This window comes from Mercenaria mercenaria, chromosome 15 (genome assembly GCF_021730395.1).
Source record: "Mercenaria mercenaria strain notata chromosome 15, MADL_Memer_1, whole genome shotgun sequence".
Lineage (NCBI taxonomy): Eukaryota > Metazoa > Mollusca > Bivalvia > Venerida > Veneridae > Mercenaria > Mercenaria mercenaria.
This window is the reverse complement of record NC_069375.1, coordinates 34,559,632-34,576,788: the sequence shown is the minus strand read 5'-3', so window position 1 is coordinate 34,576,788 and position 17,157 is coordinate 34,559,632. Positions and strand designations below refer to the sequence as shown.

The window sequence follows — 17,157 nt, the reverse complement described above, 5'->3', positions numbered from 1 at the left end:
AAGATACACAAGTTGTTTACGTTCACTTTAGTTTTGATAAAAGACACTCTAGTTATTGAGCGGACACCGATTTTTTCCGCCTACCATACCGCCCGCAAGTGAAAGTACAAACTTTACTTCAGGTAAAAACAGAAAAAAAAAACACAAAAAAACCTTTGCCTCCAACTTTGGAAAAAAAGCTCTTACATACATACATATATACATACATGTCATACATACATTACATTACATGACATGCATACAGACATGGCATGACATGACATCAATGCACCACACCACACCACACCATATACATACATACATAACATGACATGACATGACATGACATCACCACACCACACCACACCACACCACACCACACATACATGCATGACATGACATGGCATCACCACACCACACCACACCGCATACATGTTATGACACATACATACATACATACATACAATGTCTGATTCAGGAGTGCACCCAACGCACCAACTTAAAAAACGACAACAAGCGGCATTAATTTTTGAAAGCACAGAATTCAGACCCCAGAGCATTTCCTTCCTTGTTCCTATCCATCAGGCTGCTTGTACCTTGCATTAGGTCTTGATAGTATTATAAATGACCTTTGTTTTACCTAAAAGCAATTATTATTAAAAAATATTTAGTGAACTTTATCAGACATTTTTGCTTGGATTTACATCAGATAAGCCACACAGGTGTGTATAGAGTAGCTAGTAGAATAATTACAAAGGCTATTTTGATACATCAAAATGCACCAGTGATGTTTTACAATTCAAACCCCCTGATTTGTCAATTAACATCCATTTTTGGATGACTACGACCCTTATGCCCTTTTATCTACGAACATCATTTATGCTTGTCCTAACATTTATTTGATGCCTCTTAAATACTTCCGTTATCCTAGCCTATCCTCATAGGGTTGTCTAGGAATACGGAACTTCCGTATTCCTAGAACCGGAGGCTAGGATTACGGTTCCGTAATCGTTGCCACTGCCTTTATCTTTTAGGTATCAGTCATATAATTTATACATATACACTCGAGGACTTTACCCCTTATAATGCTGTGCCTTTGCAATCAACCTGCACATCCATGCAGTCTGATCATGATCTGCTCTGTTCGCCATTCTGACTCAGTATCTGGTATGCACCCATTGTAACAGTTAATGGTACTGTCCAAGTTTGAAAAACCGGAAGTGATGGCGTAACGTTTATCCGGAAAGCATAGTATATAACCTGGATTCGGCGTACGGAGATGAAAATCAATTTATGAATTAATCGAAACCTGTGAGTAAATTTATTACAGTGGCACTGTTAATATATTTCTTAAGTCAAAATATGATGTTAAAACATATGGCACATTAAAAATTCAAAACAATGTCTTAAAATTAGCGTGAAATGTCCGGTTCACCTCAAACATGGTCAGATAAGCACACGGGCCTATACATTTTATTTCACTAAATTATAGGCCATATGTTTATTAACAACCGTGAGAAGTTTCATCAAAATCTACTTTGTAGAAAAAATTCTATTTGCGAAAATGTTATAAAAGTTATGATTTTCCCATAGACTCCCATTATAAAATATTGCATGAGGTCCAAATTTTCAGTCAAATCAGTCTAGCAAAAAATCGAGCATACGACCCTATCTTTTTTATTTGCTGAATTTTCTAGGTATATTCTGAAGTTTTGATTTGATAAAATCAGAGATTAATCAAATTCTACATTGTAGAAAGATTTTCGACCCAAACGTGCAGAACACCCTAAAAAGATGGACAAGTTCATTATAGTAAGTGGAAAATTTTAATACAAAAAGATTTGGGTCAACAGTGTTGTTTTGCCTATAAAATAGACTGGCCCGGTTTATAGGTTGGTCACGGCTACGGATATGCCATATGTATTGTATTTTGTCATTATTTTTAGCAAGGATCCCCTTCAGTTAGGAACCGTCCATGTTTACAAACACGCTTGTTTATTTTATGAGGAGTACTACTAAACTACTTGTGAGCCAGTTATTAACGATAATCCACAAGAGCTAAATGCGATCTAAATTTACTTTATCGCATGGTTGCTGATACCAGCCGGTACATTATCGCATAATTGCTGATACCAGCCGGTAACACACTTGTATGTATTATCTAACTTATACAAGTTATTTTGTAATACAGGTACGCGTTAAATTTTGACTGGTTTCCCATGCTAGCTAGTTTCGGTTTCGACAGACTATGGTGTCCCACCACAGCTATCATGCATTTGAGGAAGGACGTAAACTGATGTTTAAACATCTGTTGTATATTAGGTATGGTCTAAATTATGACAGGGCCAAAATCTATTTTGCATCTTGTTCGCAAGAGTTTGCGCACTGATGCTTTTTTAAGCCACTATGGCAAGTGTCAATAAAATGTCACTGTAGAAAATATTCTGTTTACGAAAAATGGCATCAATATCGCGATTTTTCCCATCAAGCACACGACCCTGTCATTTTCATCTGCATAATTTTCTTAGTATATTCTGAAGTTTTGAAAAATCATGGTTTAATCAAAGTCTCCACTATAAAAATGACCCGAATGTGCAGAACTACCTAAAACATAAATAACTGCTAAACAGTTAACTTGACGTATTTTCGTATGGTTGTTTTTAAAGATATAAGAACACAGAACGAAAACAGTCGTTGCAACAAAATGTTTACTGTGTGATGGCCCTATTTAGATGCCATAATATTTTGGCAGTATCGTCACGTATGTTTACGTACAGAAAGAAGATATGGTTACGAGAATTTATGTATGGAACCCTTCGTCTGTTAAAAGTTTCGGACATATTTCATTGGAACTTTCAGATAGTAAATATATCAGTTGGTGGCCAGTTGAAGAAGTGGAAAATGTCATGGCGGCAGCTGCTGGGAAGCCAGCAATGTGGTACGAAGATTTTGAAACCGAGCTAAAGGAGAATGGAAATCCATCCAAAACTGTTCACATGAGTGGGCTAGACGAGGAGAATATCAGGACATACTTCAAGAAACTTCTTGATGGCTCCAAAAGATAGGATATACAAAGGAGGAGTTGTTCTACTGTTATATATAAAGCACTGTGTGAAGGTTCGGACTGGTTTAAGGATCGTGCAGGAGAAACAACAACGCCAATGGCAGTTGCAAAACTTGCCGAAGCATATGTGAATGGGAAAAAGGATAAAAAGATAAAACTTGGTTCATTCTGCAAATAGAATTTCTGAAATCTTCAAAGAAGATAAGCGTTGAATAAATGAATTCATGACAGACATGTTGCACAAACTTTAGAGGGGATTACGAAATGTGCAAGTCAAACTGTGTATTTCATAAACTGGTTTAAGACAATTTAAGACTTATCCTTGACTTATTCGCCGTATTTCTTTTAGCACAGTGACACACACAGTCATCTAGTCCTAACGTGTGACTTATATGTAATTACCCTCACACTCTTACTGATGGAATGAAAGTGACACGATTTGGACTAACAGTAAACCTTCGTATGAAAATATTTTTGCTGCTTAAATGCGTTCTATCGACCATAGTTACGACTGTATAAAATATTAGTTACGTATTTTTCTGACAGTTTTCTCAACCTGACAAAATTGTTAGACATTCATATCACATGTCATGTTATGCCCAACTAGCATAAACCTGGTGCTCATCAATTGTTATTTTGTTTATATTCATTTTATCATTTATCTTTTAACGCAAAAGCCATGTCGAATTTTGACAAGATATTTGTTTTAAATTATTATCGTTTGTATGCGATACCTGCATGGCAAATGCATTGAACTGGAATGCGTTTAAAATTAGGTGCGCAACTGCGAAAATGACATAGATATTAAAAAATATTACACAGTAGTGTGAGGTTTCTTGATCATTTTAATTCAGTTAATCAACCCATACCCTACTAAATTTCTATAATGAACTCGTCCATCTTTCAATTTGGACAGTGCCTTTAACTGTTAAAAGGGTGCTTACCAAAATACACTGACTGAATGGCGAACAGTGCAGATCATGATCAGACTGCAAGGATGTGCAGGCTGATCATGATCTACACTGGTCGCAAACGCAGAATCAATCGTGTCCAGCATGATTAGGGTTAAATACTACTCCTCAGTTTATTATGGATATATGGCGACAAGATCTCGGTAAAGTTGATGATGATGGGCAAGACTACCACAGTAACACCAGTTCTGGCCTTTGAATTTGTCCAAATATCATATTTTATATTGTTAATACATTTGAAGCCATATTTCTTGAGCAGTCATCATTACACTTAGACAACTACATCTAAGCAATGGTTCGATAATGGATAACATTTCTGTATAGAAGAATGAGCCTTAAATTATTCTAAATTAATTTATTATTTTGTTATACCTATATACCCGGTATATTCTGTTAAAAATACGGCTTGTATTTCACAAAGAAATACGAACTGGCAGAAAAAATTCATACTGTACCTTTTGTATTGTATGCTGTCGGGCAACTTTCATTGGATATACATGACCTGACAGAGTTGTATTTGATTTGATTTAAACATATTTTATTCCTTCCTTTTTGTGACAACATATGCAATGTACATATACAGAAAATATACAAAACATTCTAAGAAAGGTAAAAGGGTTGGACCACAAGTTCATATAACATTAGTAGTTCGGTCCGTCCCCGAAGGTATATTTATAGGAAAATTTTATATTATAGATTGCATTGTATTCTTATAAAGATGACAAAATGTAATTGGAAGAGAACAAAGTTAAGCGAAATGAATAACAACAATGTTGGAGAAGAAGTAGAATGATTTAACTGTAGAAATTAAAAGAAAGCTAGATAGATGGTAATATAAGAAGAGAGAGAGTCCAGAGTGTTCCAAGGGTCGTAACTTGATGTGTGGGGTACAACTGCGTTAAGTTTATATACTAAAGTAATACGGCAGCAATCAGATTTCTTAATGAAAACGATTTGTATGTTTGATATATTTTTGTACTTATATAAATATTAGTGAATTTTCTTCTTCAGTATAATTTTCATCTCCAAACAAAAGAGTACGCGTATTCAGTGGATGAAAGATACGTGTGGCGTTAAAAAGTTGTATTCTTTGTAAAGCATTATGTCTACATTTAAAGAGAAAATGTTCGGCATCTTCAGTATCGTGACCACAATCACATGCAGCATTGTCTCTCAAATGATTTTTATATAAATCAGCATTTAAATTACTGCATTAATTACGCATCTGAGCATGGTAAACCGAGTACAGCCTTTCGCCAATACAAAAATATGTAGGTACAGATGAAGGTTTGTATTTTAGTTTAAGTTTTGATTTAAAAATATGAATTGTGGATGACTCTCTTATATCGGATTCTAAATCGTTCCATAAAGAAGAAGCTGATGGAATAAACGAGTTAGCAAACAATTGCGTACGACGAGCAACTGTTATATAATCATTCCTCTTTCTTAGAAGATAGGATACATCATTGGCAACTGTATCTGGAATAAGATTTAATAGATAGTCCGGTAATGTACGATGCTTAGCTTTATACATGGTACTTCGAAAGACAAATGTTTTATAATAGCATTACCAGACTCAACATTCATGGTTTGATTTATGAAATGCAGATGTTAAATGATGAAATGTTATATCAAGTTTTGCTAGGAAGAACTCTTGCATCATTTGTCAATATGGAGTGTCACAAATCATTTCTGCATGTATCATATAAATATTTGATCTCATGTCTTAAATTCAGAAAACTGTAATAGGTATTTGCGTTATATACCCAGAAACAAGAACAAAAACTACACAAGCTGTGAAATATGTTTAACTCTAAATACATCATCAATTTAGAGGACCTCATTTCAACATACGCAAATGTATAATTTTCCAAAATGGAAACAGTTGTTGTTTGTATTTCGACTTTCGACAAACAATGAATGAATTCCTAAATCAGGATATCAATTGCAAAACCCCTTAATATCCCTTTATAATTTTGAAAGGTATATTCTCGCATAAGAGTAAGGGGTAATATGATGCTATCAGATCTGTCTCTATTTTCTTAAAACACATTATGTATTATTAGCACCCAAAATTGCTAAGTAAAATCCTGTATTTGCATAAACTGTACATTAGATTTGTACGAATTTTTGAAATCATATGTAATATAGTTCATCCCTCCTGTAATATGCAGTAATGTTAATATTTCTCTCGTATATCATTAACATTATATAATTATTCATTTAGATATATAGAAACAAAAACAAAGTGTATACTAATACTTATAAATGCATTTTCTAACTTATGCTCATACTTTTACTTTTTCTGTTTTAACATATTTGTGATAAGAAAATGAATTGTATACATGTATTGTAAATATCTATCACCGCAAGGTGGAAATAAAGAGAATATATATATATATATATATATATGGTAACAAGTTTCTGAATGTTTCGTCTATCGGACAGAGATACCCAACCAATTTCATTAAGAAGACGTTCGATAGAAACAGACCTCGTAAGACCTGTGACAATACGTGCAGCCTTGAATTGGAGTTTTTCAAGAGAATGTTTTTCGTAATCTGCACAGCCATCCCAGACTATTGATGCGTATTCTAGAACAGGTCTCATGTAGGATATATAAATCTGATTTAACGTATTTCTTTTTAGTTTGAACTTTATGCTCTCATTGACCCTAGAATTTTTGAGGCAGATGAAAGTATATTATTGATATGATCGTGCCATTTACCATCTGATCTAAAAGTAACTCCTAAATGTTTATGACTGTCAACATAATCAAGAAGAACATTATCAAAGTAAAGAGACGGTGAGAGTTATATAAATAGCGCACACAAAAGCTACACTCAGTTCTGTTTTTAACTTCAGAGCGGACGCAGTTGTCCCGTCTGAATACGAAACGAGGGATCGTGAGTTCGAGCCCCAACTCCTCCAACTAAAAAAAAACAACGTCTACTGGAGGAGAATGAATTAGGCTGGTCGCTGGTCGCGGTCGCCAGGTGGTCGCTGTTCACGGCCTTTTTATGAGCATTTTTCTACGGAGGGATCAGAGGCCGGTCGTTGTCGACAGGTGGTCGCTATTCACGGGTGGTCGCTAGCACAAGTTTGACTGTATTTGTGTGGACTTAAAATTGTAACACCACCATTTTTATCAAGCATGCACTAAGATTTCGATAAAATGCTACAAATACAAACTAGATTTCAAAAAATGTGTGATGCCATGGAGACAAGGCACAACAAAAGACACAAGAATCAGGACTCTTTTTATTCTATTACCAGTGTCTAGATATTTTTGAAAGGCTATATGAGCACAAAAAAAAGGAATTTTCCATGTGGTTTGTCAACTAGTATTTAGTTATTGCTATAAGATGTATCACCTTTCTATTAGGCCATAAAGTTGATAAACCTCTGTCTTGTTGTTTGCCAGTAATAGCATGTCATCTACAGAGGAATCTGTTATACATGTACTTTTAAACCTGTAGTAAGCAGTCAGTCAGTGAAGTTACAAAGTCTGGCTTCTTAAGGCAGGTAGCTGCTTTAGGCAGGTAGAAATCAGAACAAAAATTGTCAGGTTGTGAAGGTAGGTGACTGGCCGCTTAAGGCAAGCGGCTGTTTAATACAGGTGACTGGTAAGACAGGTTCAGCTGTATATATAAACAACATTTTATATTACATTGCAAAGTAATCTCTTTTATAGTTAAACAATGTAATATTTTATACTGAATAAATGTAGGTCTGTGTTTTGTTGTGTTTATTTATATATTTAATGTAAGCATTGATTGTTCAAATACTAACTGTTATGAAGTTTATGAAACTGAATTGTTTTTGATCGGGTAATAAAAGGTGAAACTTTTTAATCATTTCTTTGTTTGTTCTTGTAGTGTAAAATTTCTCATAATACAGTAATTAACGTAACCATGCAGAAGCCATACACAACTAACTGCTGTAAAACTACATCAGAATTATATGGTATATATAGCTTGACTATTCGAAGAATTTTGAGAGCTATTCTACTCACAGGCATTAGCGACATCGAGGTCACACATTCTTATAGTTTTCTTTATTTTCAATGTGTTTTTGAGTGTTTTCAGGCTTTTCTACGGACTTCCGAAAAAACATAAGATATGACTCATTTTTGGCTAATACACAGCTGTTTCTTCAAAAGATGAATCAGATATATGAAATTCATCAAAAAAAAAAAAAAAAAAAAAAAAAAAACATCGATCAATCTTTATAGTTTTCTAGTTGTGTTTTTGGTGTTTTCTAGTTTTTCGATGTTTTCACGTGTTTCTACCAACCGGAATAACACCTTGGTTAAAGCTATGCATACAAGTTTATATCTCGGTAACCGTTACGTATGTTGGATTGGAACTTAATACAATTATAAAATGTTTTTGACATCAATAAATATTCAGTGATAGAACTTAATAATATCTAAACATACTCGGAATAAAATGAACAGCATTCATGCGTTCGCCTGCGCGCTTTATAAGATAAAAGCTGTGTTTGCGGACAATGTTTTGTAAGGCCCACTGACAGGGACATAAACTGATATATAAATGGGGTAAGAAAGTTCATGCTGTTGTTTTGACTTGGTTTGGGCGCCAATGACCAGAACATGTACATGTACTATACAACTATACTACACGTTGACATACAGGTATATGACCTGGTAAAGATCCGGTATCTTGCTTAGCCATAGAGGTCAGGGTATGTCATAGGAAGTTGAATAGGTAGTGCTCGAACCGATGAGAATATTATTTTTGCCATATCTGGAATGTTTCGACCTGGATAGAACCCATACGACTGAAATATGTAAGTAAAGGTCCTTGATGCAGCTTGAAAGCAAGACCGGACATGTAGGGTAGCTTTTGAGATAAGGCATGCAGCTGGTTAAAAGCGTATAAAAACAATATAATAAGTCAAGCTTAGAAGGGGTAAGGTGATTACACGTGCTGTAAAGTGTCTGAGTTCAGTCTAACGAATCTGTCGCGGGAACAATGTGGAGATTTCATAAATCTTGAGTTTAGCGAGCTCTGTTATTTAGTCAAAATATCTTTTCTATCGAAGAGTCTACAAAACTCTAAAATTAAAGAAAAACAAGGCCTTCCACACTATGATTTTTAATAGTCAATATGCAGTAGACATAAAAAAAAACATGAGTTAGGGACCGACCATTTGATATTCAAGGGGAGGGGTTGGGGGATTTTTATGTAAAAATAATCTGACTTTGGATTTGCTTGAAAAAATTATTCTGTTTTTTAACGTACTGAATAGCATTTGCATCAACGTTTAATTATTTAAAACCCTGCTGAAGAAAAGTGAAGGATTGATACGAATGTATTAACGCTTTATAGTGTAATTTTGACTGATAATTTCAATAGTATACATAAGCGTAAGAGCATGGAGCACCATCTTTTGACTGTATATATATTTCCTTTAAATTGGCAAGACGATACTGATAGAGATACCGCGGTAGAAATTTAGATAAAGAAACATTGATCCGAATTGGCTAGTTATCGAACTTGACCGATATTTTATAGAGATACACACTTTATTTTAATTGTGAGAAAAGTTACTCTAGTTATCGAGCGGACACTGTCAATTTAGACCACTTCAAGGGCCATAACCCTGGAGATTCTATCCGAAGTGGCTCGTAATAGAATTTTGCTTTGATTTTATTGTAATACATCTTCTGTATTTGTATGGTTGACATCAAAGATTTTTTTTCTAGTTTTCGAGAGGACGCCATCAATTTTGGCAACTTTGACCAATTCAAGAGCCATACCTCTAGAGATACTTGTCTAAACTTGGCCTGGATTTTATAAAGATACACAATTTGTTTACGTTCACTTTAGTTTTGATAAAAAACACTAGTTATTGAGCGGACATCGATTTTTTTCAGCCTACCATACCGCCCGCAAGTGAAAGTACAAACTTTACTTCAGGTAAAAACAAAACAAAAAAACCCACCCTTGCCTCCAACTTTGGAAAAAAGCTCATACATACATACATACATACATATATACATACAAGTCATACATACATTACATTACATGACATGCATACAGACATGGCATGACATGACATCAATGCACCTGTGACCACACCACACCACACCATATACATACATACATACATACATGACATGACATGACATGACATGACATGACATGACATCACATGACATGACATCACCACAGCACACCACACCACACCACATAGATACATGACATGACATGACATGGCATCACCACACCACACCACACCGCATACATGCTATGACACATACATACATACATACATACATAGATACATACATACATACAATGTCTGATTCAGGAGTGCACCCAACGCTCCAACCTAAATAACGACAACAAGCGGCATAAATTTTTGAAAGCACAGAATTCAGACCTCAGAGCATTTCCTCCCTTGTTCCTACCCATCAGGCTGCTTGTACCTTGCATTAGGTCTAGATAGTATTATAAATGTCCTTTGTTTTACCTAAAAGCAATTATTATTAAAAAATAATTTAGTGAACTTTATCAGACATTTTTGCTTGGAGCCACACAGGTGTGTATAGAGTAGCTATATTTCTAAAGTCAAAATATGATACTAAAACATATGGCACGTTAAAAATTCAAAATAAGTCTTAAAATTAGCGTGCAATGTCCGGTTCACTTTAAACACGGCCAGATATCTCAAAAATAAGCACACGGGCCTATACATTTTGTTTTACCAAATTATAGGCGATATGTTTATTAACAACTGTGAGAAGTTTCATCAAAATCTACATTGTAGAAAAAATTATATTCGCGAAGTTATGATTTTCCCATAGACTCCCATTATGAAATAGTGCATGAGGTCCAAATTTTCAGTCAAATCAGTCTAGCAAAAAATCGAGCACACGACCCTATCTTTTTTATTTGCTGAATTTTCTAGGTTTTGAAAAATCAGAGATTAATCAAATTCTACATTGTAGAAAAAATTTCGACCCAAACGTGCAGAACTCCCTTAAAAGATGGACAAGTTCATTATAGTATTGTCCGTAAGTATTGACCTGGCACTCATGAATATTCCGTATGTTTCCGTAAATTAATTTTCGGTGTACGAACCCAAACAATGATAAAGCTGTTGAAAAGCCAATTATATACCATCACGTATCATGTGCGGATATAGCTGTGCGGACAAAGCGTTTTGCCACTAATCTCAGGGTTGAGTGTTCGAGTCCTCTGTCTGACCAAATTATTTTTTTTATGATTTTGTCTGTAAAAGACGGAAACTTGTCACACTTATCATGTTTTATCAACGAAATACTCTGCTATCGATTACCTTTCTTCTACGTACATAAAACCGTTCTACAAAATGTCGTTTAAAATCTTCAGGACCGGACAAGCATTCATTCATTCAACGAACAATTCAAAGAACTGTTGTTAGCGATACAAAATGCAAAGTTTCATAAAAAAATATATAATCATAGATACAAATACAAACACAAGGAATTATATTTTAAAAAATGGTTAGAAGAGAATTCGAACCCATGATAACGTGTTTTCAAGTCGGAGAGCTTACCACTACACCACTGTGCCGTTGGTTCTCCAAATTGATTATTTTGATAAATCTAGATATTTTCAGGACACGAATATCACGAGAAATATCGAAAACGCCCGAAAATATTGGCGAAGATTAATGAGTGCCAGGTCAATACTTACGGACAATACTTGTGAGCCAGTTATTAATGATTGTCTAAATCCGGGCCTGGCAAATCCACAAGAGCTAAATGTGATCTAAATTTACTTTATCGCATGATTGCTGAAACCAGCCGGTAACACACTTGTATGTATTATCTAACTTATACAAATTATTTTGCAACACAGGTATGTACTGTATTACGCATTTTATTGACTGGTTTCCCATGCTAGCTATTTCGGTTTCGACACTCGGACTATGGTGTCCCACCACAACTATCATGTATTTGAGGAAGGACGTTTACTGATGTATAAAACATTTGCTGTATAAGGTATGGTCTAAATTATGTCAGGGCCAAAATCTATTTTGCATCTTGTTCGCAAGAGTTTACGCACTTATGCTTTTTTAAGCAAGTGTCAATAAAATGTCACTGTAGAAAATATTCTGTTTACGAAAAATGGCATCAAAATCGCGATTTTTTCCCATCAAGCGCACGACCCTGTCATTTTCATCTGCATAATTTTCTTAGTATATTCTGAAGTTTTTGAAAAATCATGTTTTAATCAAATTCTCCACTATAAAAATGACCCGAATGTACAGAATTATCTTAAACATAAATAATTTCTAAACAGTTAACGTAACGTATTTTCGTATGGTTGTTTTTAATGATGTAAGAACACAAAACGAAAACAGTCGTTGCAACAAAATGTTTACTGTGTGATGGCCCTATTTAGATGCCATAATATTTTTGCAGTTTCGTCACATCCGCTTACAAACAAACGAAAATATGGTTACAAGAATTTACGTGTGGAAGCCTTCATCTCTTAAAAGTTTCGGACATATTTCGTTGGAACTTTCAGATGGAACATATGTGAGTTGGTGGCCAAATGAAGAAGTGGACGGTGTCAGGGAAGCAGTTGCTGGGAAACCAGCAAAGTGGTTCGAAGATTTTGAAAGCGAGCTAAAGGAGAATGGAAATCCAGCCAAAACTCTCAACATGAGTGGGCTTAACGAGGATAATATCAAGGCATACTTCAAAAGACTACTTGAGGGCTCCAAAAGATGGGATCTACTGAAGAGGAGTTGTTCTAGCGTTATATATAGAGCATTGTGTGAAGGTTCGGACTGGTTTAAGGATCGTGCAGGGGAAACAACAACGCCGATGGCTGTTGCAAAGCTTGCCAAAGCATATGTGAATAATAAAAAGGATAAGAAGATCATAGTTGCTTCGTTCTGCAAATAAAATTGCGGAAAGTGTTCGTGACAGACATGTTGCAAACCTTTAGATGGGATTACGAAATGTGCAAGTCTAACGGTGTATTTCATAAATTGGATGAGACACTTTAAGACACTTGTTCGTCGTATGCCTTTTAGCACAGTGACACACACACAGTCATCTAGTCCCAAAGTGTGGCTCAATAGTTACTATCACACCCATGCTGATGAAATGAAAGTGACACGATTTGGACTAACAGTAAATCTACTTCAGGAAAATATTTTTACTGCTTATGTTTGTTCTATCGACCATAATTACGACTGTATAAAATATTAGGGTTTTCTTATTTCTTATTTTATTATATATGTTTTTCTTTCCTTATTTTTCTTTTCTTACTTTATCAACCTGACAAAATTATTTGACATTCATATCACGCGTCATTTTATGCACATTTTCACAACGACCTGCTTAAACCTGGCATTAATCCATCAGATATGTGTACGTGTAATTCTGTATATATTCATTTTATGCAAGACGAATGCAGCCAGCCATGTCGAATTTTCTTATTTAAATTTATACTACTTAAACGACAGCATGTATATATTATTGTTTGTTTGATTGTTATGGTTATCATCCATCGTTGAACTCAAAAAAGTTTTCAATGATATAAGTTAAGTGCATACTTGACTGTTATACAAAGCATTTTCTGTATTGAAACGTTTTAATGAAAAAAAAAACATAAGTATCAACATGTGAGCCGCGCCATGAGAAAACCAACATAGTGGCTTTGCGACCAGCATGGATCCAGACCTGCGCATCCGCGCAGTCTGGCCAGGATCCATACTGTTCGCTTTCAAAGTCTATTGCAATTAGAGAAACTAGGCTTGTCTGGATCCATGCTGGTCGCAAAGCCACTATGTTGGTTTTCTCATGGCGCGGCTCATGTTATCGTTTGAGTTATCGTTCGGGATTTACACGAGTATAGTTTTTGATATTACTATTACTGCGATAATGCATTGAATTGGAATGCTTTTAAAATAAAACTCATCCACAGTTTAATATCAGCATATTTTTAGCTCACCTGAACACAAAATGCTCATGGTGAGCTATTGTGATCATGCTGTGTCCGTCGTGCGTGCGTCCGTCAAGTCGTCCGTCCGTCATCAACATTTGTGTTTAAACGACATCTCCTCCAAAACCAGTGAATGGATTTTGATGAAACTTGGCCATGATGTTCCTTGGGTGGTCCTCTACCAAAGTTGTTCAAACGGTTCAGCTTGGTTGCACAGGCTGCCAGAGCTAAAAATGGAAAAACAAACTTCAAATGACATCTCCTCCTAAACCGATAGTCAGATTTTTAAATAATTTCACACAAATGGTCCTTATGTCACCCTCTACCAAGATGGTTCAAATTATTTTGATTCGTCAAAAAATATGGCGGCCAGAGGGCGTGATTACTTTTCCCTATATGTATATAGTGGAAACTTTAAAAATCCTTTTATGTGAAACTGCCGGCCCGATTTTAGAATACTTTTACACAAATGGTCCTTGTGTGACCCTCTACCAAGACTGTTCAGATTATTTTGATTCGGTGAAAAACATGGCCGCAAGAGGGCGTGGTCACTTTTCCCTATATGTATATAGTAGAAACTTTAAAAATCTTCTTGTGTGAAACTGCAGTCCCGATTTTAGAATAATTTTACAAAAATGGTCCTTGTATGACCCTTTACCAAGATTGTTCAAATTAGTTTGATTTGTCAAAAAAACATGGCCGCCAGACGGCGTGGTCACTTTCCCTATTTGTATATAGTGGAAACTTTAAAAAGCTGCTTGTGTGAAATTAAAAAAAAATGTACACAAATGGTCCTTGTATGACTCTCTACCAAGATTGTTCAAATTGTTTTGATTCGTCAAAAAAACATGGCCGCCAGAGCGCGTGTTCACTTTTCCCTTCCCTATATGTATATAGTGGAAACTTTAAAAAATCTTCTTGTTTGAAATTGCAAGCCCGATTTGAAAATAATTTTACACAAATGGTCCTTGTGTGACCCTCTACCAAGATTGTTCAAATTATTCAGATTCGTCAAAGAAAAACATGGCTGCCAGGGGACGTGGTCACTTTTCTTCTCTGAATCAATAATAGCTAGAGCCTTGATATTTGGCGTGTGATATCAGATTTGTATTGTCTACCATAATAGTTCAAATTATTGCCGTAGGTTCAAAAGTGTGTGTGACATGTATATAATATAGGCTAACATAGAAGAAACCTAACACTGTACTTATAAAAACACACTTGAAGCCTTGTACACAGGTGAGCGCTTTAGGGTCAATGACCCTCTTGTTTTTCGATCTGTACTTATGGGTTTTTTAAACTGCCATAGATTTTTGTGTAATTTTATATGTTTTGCTTAGACTGTAGTAAATAAAACATATGTAGAAAAATATGTTCTTCACATTGTTCTGTTTGATGATTTACGATTGACTGTTAGCCAGCGGACGGGGCTATAGTATCATTCCATATTAGTCCGTTTATTGAATGACTTACCGGTTAATAGTCAAAATTATTACAATTACTCTCAGCATATCCATAGCTTGTCTTATTGATCAATCTCTAGTTCAACAGTAGATTTTGCCGGGCATAAGTCAAAAGAAATAAGATATGAAAATTTATTTCTGATGTTATGTAATAAAGCACATGTGAGCCGTGCCATGAGAAAACCAACATAATGGCTTTGTGACCAGCATGGATCTAGACCAGCCTGCGCATCCAAATGATCATATCTAATAGTGTTCATTTATTTGAGACCACACTTCTCGAGCAGTCATAATGACACATGAAATGTATAAGGCAACAAGATCTAAGCATAGATTCGATAAAGGATAAGATTTCTCTAGAAGCCACATTTTCTTCCTGACAAGCTGAAATCTGTTCAGAACGTAATGAAGAAACCGATTTCAGTTTTGAAAAAGAGTCACCCAGGGTAAAAAAAAACCCGGTCAATTCTTAACTCTCTCGAGACCATATTTTCAGCTGATCTATATGAAAGCTGGTCAGAATATGTGCCTTTATATAATATAGTCCACGTTTGAAACTGGCCGTCATCCAGAGTTAACACTAGTCTAGATCATTTAGTCAAAAAGGACCCTTACAAGAACTGTAAAAATCATATTGTTTTCTAATTTAAATGAACTGGGGTCAAAAGCTTGGTCAAGAGGTCAAATAATATTTGTTAAAAACCTTTCTAATATAAAGCAGTTGAATATAAACACGTTATTTTTTTGATGATAGTGAATGAATAACTTTTTAAGAAATGAGCCGCGCCATGAGAAAACATAGTGGGTTTGAGAACAGCATGGATCCGCGCAGTCTGGTCAGGATCCAGGCTGTTCGCTTTTAAAGCCTATTGGAATCAGAGAAACTGTTAGCGAACAGCATGGATCCTGACCAGACTGCGCGGATGCGCAGGCTGGTCTGGATCCATGCTGGTCGCAAACCCACTATGTTGGTTTTCTCATGGCACGGCTCAAATATTGTCATTTCAATTACTGACAAATCATTTTTAGATCGAAAGATGTGTCCACCGATATCAATTAGCAATAAAAACACTTCTTTTTATCCATTCTCAACCGCCACATTCTTCTAAATTATCAGTAGGGAGCTGGGAAATTAGTCACCCGTATACACCATTAAAACAATGTAAAGGTTTATAACAGAAAAGATACAAAACTATGAAGATGTAAGCTAATAAAACATAAAGCTATGTACGGCATCTTAAGGAAATATGTTGATGTCATGTATTTCCTTAATTGGTCCTTAAGTGGTTACTTAATTGAAGTGGACTAACTGTATACTGTAGAATATCAACCAATGTTTTAACAGACCGTTTAAGCGCGTAATTTATGCCGTAAATAAGCATATGACATATATCATATAAATTTTATAAGTGAGTTCATGTGATCTATATTTACAAGAACAAAAATGTAGATTCTCTTAAGCGTGTTGGATTTTACAGCAATTCGACACCTAAAGGACTAAAGGCCGTAAAATGCCGGATATGTTAAACTGAAAAACATAGTTTGAATATCATTTATCATCTAAAATATACGAATGAGCCGTGCCATGAGAAAACCAATATAGTGGGTTTGCGACCAGCATGGATCCAGACCAGCCTGCGCATCCGTTGGTTTTCTCGTAAATACCAACTGTTAACTGGTAATATTACAGGTAATGCAATTGATTA

General features: G+C 35.3%; 1 protein-coding gene across 1 annotated transcript in view; it reads left to right on the top strand.

Moving 5' to 3' along the window:
- The window catches only part of LOC123550853 (potassium channel subfamily T member 2-like), a 295,982-nt gene extending 288,300 nt beyond the window's left edge, over window positions 1–7,682 (top strand). Inside the window, exon 32 of the transcript XR_008367420.1 lies at window positions 7,650–7,682. The gene's annotated coding sequence lies outside the window, so the exon portion shown is untranslated. The remainder of the gene's footprint in view (window positions 1–7,649) is intronic.
- The last annotated feature ends 9,475 nt before the right edge of the window (window positions 7,683–17,157 follow it).